Raw genomic sequence first — 7,225 nt, 5'->3', positions numbered from 1 at the left:
AGAGCAAATTCTGGGAGGAGGGTCACCCTAGAGAGGACTTTCCAAAGTCAGTCTTTCCCAGCCAAAACAGGGCCAGGGACCCATGAAGGGGGTGCAGACTTCCTTCAGTGCCTTGGGGATGAGATCAGGAAGGGTGCCAAAAACTTCTCTGATGAGTTCCCAAATTGATCTTTTCTGGCCTGCCCAGCAAATGCAGCCCTTCAGCTAACTGTCCCTCACAGCCCTTTAGGAAGTGCTGCATCCTAAATTCTCATTGCCTTCACTCCTCTCCAGGTTAGGATTGAAACAATGGCTGCTACAGCATTTGTCCTGGGTGGGTTGCAATGATAGCTACCCTCAGAGCTGGGCACAGAGATCTGAATTTGCTAATCAAATGCTGTGATCAGTGATTGGCCATGCCCATCCCTGGTTTGGGGGAAGATGGTTCTTATGTCCCTTTCTGTCCCCAACAGCTAACCAGGGACTTGATCCTTTGATGGCGGGCTGTGAGAGTAGAGGATGGGCACTAGTAGCCACCACAGGGAGAGAGCAATTTACAGTTATTTTCTGTAATTTATCTGCTTCTTCCTCCCGCTTTTCCCTGAATGCTGTACAGAGTACTTCTGGCCTCTGGAGTTTCAAAATAGTTGTTATCAATTGTCTTTTGACTAAGGCAATTAGCATCCTGAAAATTGACCAAAGAAGAAGAAAAATCCTTTGGTTTTATTTTTTCATTTTAAATATACTTGTTTTGTTAAATGAAAATCTTAACTAATATGGAAAACCATGAAGAATAATATGGCTCATCTTTATTTGGAATTTCACAACAGCTAATGTTCCAAGCTATCTTCAGAACTTTTCAAAGGGCTTTTGTTCTCTGGCATCATCTTGTTTAAAGATGTTAGAGCTGTGTTGAGAGGAAAATAAACTATCAGAAAGTAATATCATACCTCTGGTTGTCATTATCTTGTTTAGACATGCTAGAGGTATATTGCCTGTGTTAAAACTAAATGGACTAGAGAAAGAAGCATTCAAAATCTTAATGATGGGACTTTAACTATTCAGGCATCTGCCAGCTGTCTCATTTACTAAACTCAGAACATTTGATAAATCCATGAGTTGCCTCATTAGTGTTTTCAGCCTTGGCTGCACATAATTAAACATATATGTATATATACAATACTGTTAGGTGGGCTCCACCCCATACCAGTTAATGCAAAATCTCTATGATGGGATTCCAGCCAGTGGTATTTTTTAAAGTGCCCCAAGTGATTTGAATGTGCAGCCAGGTTGAAAGTCACTGACCCACATGATAATTTCATCTTTCAGGAGGGAGAGGAAGTGATGAAGGGGATTAACACCCTGTTTCTAATTCCTGCCAACTTTCCATTCAGAGTCCCTGAATGGAAAATCAGAAGTGAAAGGAATCCTGGAAGAGGTCCACCTTGTCATCAGAAAATTCCAGAGGGATATGGTCACTGCCAGACACACACTCAGTTAGCTTGAGCCTTAAAAATATTTCAGTAAATTATAAAAGCCTGACTTTGACCATTTGAGCTGAGATTCCAAAAAGTAGCAGGGAGATTCCTCAAAATAAACTTCTGATGTTATTCTGAGTGGACCAAATCAGGAAAAAAAAGAAGAAGAAGAAAAGAACAAAGAGGGAGGTAGTCAAAAGATTTAGTATCTTCATGCTGGAAGTCATTTGCTGAGATCAGATGTATGGTGTGTGTAAAATATGAAAGGTGGTCTGGAAAAATAAGAATAGATACAAAAAATCTGACAAGAATATGTGAGAAAAGAGTCAGAAAGACTAAATCCAGTTTGAGGTTAAAATTCTAGAAGAAAGAGGGCCGTTTGAAACAATAGCAGGGAAGTGTGTTATCTTTGCATGGCTTTGAGGGTACATGGTAGGATACTCTCAGACTATTGCTTTATAGTCTAGAAAGGGTGAGACAAAACTTGGTAAGAAGCAATTGAAGAGTAAGATCACTTAAGAGCAAATGCTAGCTAGCTATCCTAAGTAAGTTCAAACACTGGCCTGGACAAATAACAAACAAGAGTATTAACAGAATTTTCAGAAGAAATTGCTTTCATCTTTAAAAAATACCATGGAGAATAGGAGAAGTACTGGAATCTTGGCCCAGTTTTTTTTTTTCCAAGAGGAAAGTAGGAAAACTCTTTAAATTACAGACTCTATAGCCTGCTGATTCTTCAGTTAAATTATGTGATTTACTTTAAAATGCAGTTTGAAGGCAAGATTTACTAAATTAAAACATACCTATGATATAGTTTATAAAGAGAGTAGACACAAGGAATCACAAAGACTAAATAATCTATTTAGTGGTTCATAAACCATGAGTATCAGGTAAAAGATACATATCCTCTTGTAGTAGTTGAATATTACATATGAAAAATCATCCCAAAACTTAGTGGCTATGATGGTTAATTTCAGGTGCCAACTTGACTAGGTTATGGTGTCCAGTTGTTTGGTCAAGCAAGCACTGGCCTGATTGTCAGTTGAGGGTATTTCATAGATGGATTTAAGCCATTAGTCAGTTGATTGCATCTAAGGCTGATTACATCTACAGTCAACAAAAGAGATTGCCTTCAACAATGAAAGAGGTCTCTTCATCCAAATAATTAGAGGCCTTAAAAGTTAGAACTGAGGATTTCAGCAGTCAGAAAGGAGAATTTCTATCTCTACTTCAGCCAATCATCTTTTCCTGGGGATATATATATATATATATCTCCTGTCAGTGCTGCTTCTTCTCTGAAGAACCCTGACTAATACAGCAGCTTAAAACAACTGTGATTAAGTTGCAATTTGTGCTGGGCACAGTTGGGTGGTTCTTCCGCTGGTCTTGTCTGGGATCACTTAAGCAGCTTCAGTCATCTCATGGCTTCAGTGAGACTTGATCATCCAATACAGCTTCAGTCACATGTCTGGTAGTAGTTTCTGGCCATCAGTAGCTGGGCCATATGCCATTAGCTGGCCAGCCATTGCTAATTAACATGATGGTGACAGCTTTCCAAGAGAATGCGAGCAGAAGCTACAAGGCTTCTTGAGGCCAAGGCTTGGAAGTCACAAAACATCACTTCTGCCAAATTCTGTTGTTCAGAGAAGTTACAGGGCCAGCCCAGATCAAGGGGTGGGGAAAAAGGTACTACCTTTTGATGGGAGTTGCAGCAAAGATTTGTGGTCATATGTAATCTACTATACCTCTCTTCAAAAAAAAGTGCTTCTTCACCAATACACGAGTTGTTTTATTTAATGTCAGGGGATCCATCCAACTCAAGTTAACAGCCTAGATCTAGTCTAAACTGGACCTATGTAAGTGAGGAAATTAAAGCTCAAATTGACTAAAGACTTGTCCAAAATCAAACAGATTTTTATTTAGTGTACAAGTGTGACCTATCACCCAGTTTTCCCTACTCGTAGACCTATGTCATTTTCTTTATGCCCAACTTATAAGCTATTTATTATACAGGAAATGAGTTCCAGCAATTTTATAAACCATTGCTTGACTACCAAATCAGCACAACAATCTATGTCAAATATATACAGTAAAATATAAATAAAATTATTTAATTACCCTATTCTACATATAAATACCAGTAGGAAAGTAGGCTGGTTAAAAACAGATGTGAGAATTACAGAGGAAGATAGCAGCATAGAGAGGAGTGGAAATTAGTTAGTCCCCCCAGAACAATTAATAAACAATCAGGAACAACTAGTAAATGATCTGGAATAATTGCTGGGAGATGACTGTGACTGTCCACACATCATGCATCAATCTGAACTGGGAGGAATGCCTGAGATCACAGCATGGATTCTGTGAGTAGAAACTGCAGATCCAAGCTGGGAGCCCCCTTCCCTCACAGCAGCCTGAATGGCAAAGCCTTGCTGTGATACAGAGCAGCACTCTCTAAACAAGTGAATATACCTCAGTCCAGCTCCAACTGGGGCTTTAACTGGCATGCGTGGACTGCTTGGTGCAAGCTGCAGATCCCCAACAAGCAGACAGAGGCTTTTAATGATGACTTACTTTAAAGAGCCAGGGGATTTCTCTGTCTTGGGAGAGGGAGCCTAGAGGACCAGGTGCTATCTTTAGCTAGCAGGTGAAACTGGGGGCCATGGACTGACCCTGAAAGGGGATTTTTTGTCACCTTTTCTCTCTCTCAACCTGAGCAGCTCAGTGGAGAAAGTCTCAGCAATTTTCAGCTTGCATGCTCTGCAGTGGAGAAAGCCTCAGCCATTTTCAGCTTTCAGAACTCTGACCCAGACAAGGGTGGAGGTAGCAGAATCAGAGAAACAAAGAACCTATCTAAATACAAATGAAATCCCCCTAAGGGGTGTATCTTCCCTAAGAGGAAACAGATTGTGCCTAGCTCTACTACTTGCCTTTCATTCAGAACCAGACCCCAGAGCCTGGGGGAAAACAGTCACAGGCCACACCTCCTTATGCCAGTCAGGAGCTACAGGCTGACAGGCACCACTTGCTGGGCAGGTTAGGGAAAGCACAGCTACTTGAGGCCTCACAGGGTGTCTCAATCTTCTAAGTCACACCCTCAGGGAAACCAGATACTGAATATTCCCCTCTTCTGGGACCTGAGCCTGTTCTGGTCTGGGAAAACCTGACTGGGGTAACCAAGTAAACCAGATGCCTAGGCAACAGAAAACTACAACCTACACTAAGAAAAACAAAGTATGGCTCAGTCAAAGGAACAAACTTACACTTCAACTGAGATACAGGAATTGAAACAACTAATGCTAAATCAATTCAACAAGTTTAGGGAAGATATGGCAAAAGAGTTGAAGGCTATAAAGAAAACACTGGGCATACATAAGGTAGAAATTGAAAGTTAAAAAAAAACAACTGGCAGCATCTATGGAAATGAAAGGCACAACACAAGAGATGAAAGACACAATAGAGACATACAACAGCAGATCTCAAGAGACAGAAGAAAACACTCAGGAACTGGAGAACAAGACACCTGAAAACCTACACACAAAAGAATGGATAGGGAAAAGAATGGAAAAATATGAGCAACATCTCAGGGAATTGAATGGCAACATGAGATGCATGAATGTATGTGTCATGGGTGTCCCAGAAGGAGAAGAAAAGGAAAAAGGAGCAGAAGCAATAATAGAGGAAATAATCAATGAAAATTTCCCTTCTCTTATGAAAGACATAAAATTACAGATCCAAGAAGTGCAGCATACCCCAAACAGAATATATCTGAATAGGCCAATGCCAACACACTTAATAATCAGATTATCAAACTTCAAAGACAAAGAGAGAATCCTGAAAACAGAAAGAGAAAAGTGATCCATCACATACAAAGGAAGCTTGGTAAGACTATGTGAGGATTTCTCAGCAGAAACCATAGAGGCAAGAAGGAATTGGTGTGATATATTTAAGATACTGAAAGAGAAAAACCACCAAACAAGAATCCTCTATCCACCAAAACTGTTCTTCAAATATAAGGGAGAATTTAAAATATTCTCTGACAGAAAATGACAGAGTTTGTGAACAAGAAACCTGCTCTACAGGAAATACTAAAGGGAACACTACAGACAGAAAGGAAAAGACCAGAATGAGAGATTTGGAACAAAATTTTGGGTGATGGTAGCACACCTGTGTAAGTACACTGAACAAAGATGACTATGAATATGGTTAAAAGAGGAATATTAGCATGTGAGACACCAGAAGGAAAGAGGAAAGATAATGACTGGGACTATAAAACTCAGTGAAACCTAGAGTGCTCAATAATTGTGATAAAAGGTGCAAATATGTTTTTTCATTAGGGAGAACAAATGAATGTCAACCTTGCAAGGTGTTAAAAATAGGAAGTATTGGGGAAAATACAATCAATACAAACTAGAGACTATAATTAACAGAAACATTGTAACAAAGGCAATATACCAAATCTAAATGCATGTAAGAGAGGGGCATAAGGGAGAGGTATGGGACTCTTGACATTGGTAATGTTGTCTGACTCTTTATTCTACTTTGGTTTAATGCTGTCTTTCCTTTTGGTACTTCCTAGCTGTCATGTTTGGTTTTTGTTATTGTTTTTTGTTTTTTTTTCCCTTTTTTTTTCTTTTTATTTTGTCTTTCTACCTTCTTTGACTCTTCCTCCTGCTCTGTGGAAGAAATGGAGATGTCCTTACATAGATAGTGGTGAGGGTGAGGAATACATAAATATGTGACTATACAGGGAACTATTGAGTGTTTACTTAGGATGAAATACATGGTGTGTGAACAAACTCATCTTTAAAAAATGGGTTGATGAAGAAATTTTGAGGACACTATATTGAGTGAAATAAGACAGACACATAGGGACAAATATTGCAGGGTCTCACTGATATGAACTAATTATAATATGTAAACTTTTAGATATGAAATATAAGTTACCAGGATATAGAACAAGGCTAAAGAATGGGGAGCAGTTGCTTAGCATGAGCAGAATGTTCAACTAGGTTGAACTTAAATGTTTGGAAATGAACAGAGGTGACAGTAGCATGATGTGGGAATAACTAACAGTGCTGAATGGTGAATGAATGTGGTGGAAAGGGGAAGCTCAGAGTCACATATGTCACCAGAAGGAAAGCTGGAGGTTAAAAGATGGGAATGTATAAAACATTGAATCTTGTGGTGGGCAATGTCTGTGATTAACTGTACAAATATTAGAGGTCTCTTTCATGAACCAGAACAAATGTATGACACTATAAATAGAAGTTAATAATAGAGGGGCATATAGGAAAAAAATATACCTATTGCAAACTATGTACTACAGTTAGTGGTATTTTAACATTCTATCATCTATAGTAACGAATGTACTATACCAATACTATGAGTAAATAATGGAGGGGGTAGTTAGGGGTATGGGAGGATTTGAGTTTCCTTTTTTTGTCTTCATTTCTTTTCTGGAGTAATGAAAATGTTCTAAAAATTGAAAAAAATTAATTGTGGTGATAGATGCACAGCTGTAAGATGGTACCAGGGGCAATTGATTGAACACACTTTGGATCTTTGGATGATTGTATGGTATGTGAACAATCTCAATAAAAAAAATTAGATGTGAGGAGTAAATTAGTTTATTAATGTGCAAACTAGCATGATTCTCTATAAATTATGGACAATACCCTAAGTCTAGTTCCATTCTTACTGACAGGTATTCTGTATGCTTCAACCAACTCACAATGAAAAGTTGATTGCACAGATAATTTTTGATGAGA

Source organism: Choloepus didactylus, chromosome 3, assembly GCF_015220235.1.
Source record: "Choloepus didactylus isolate mChoDid1 chromosome 3, mChoDid1.pri, whole genome shotgun sequence".
Taxonomy (NCBI): domain Eukaryota; kingdom Metazoa; phylum Chordata; class Mammalia; order Pilosa; family Megalonychidae; genus Choloepus; species Choloepus didactylus.
The sequence above is the reverse complement of the archived record's forward strand: the minus strand, read 5'-3'. Positions refer to the sequence as shown.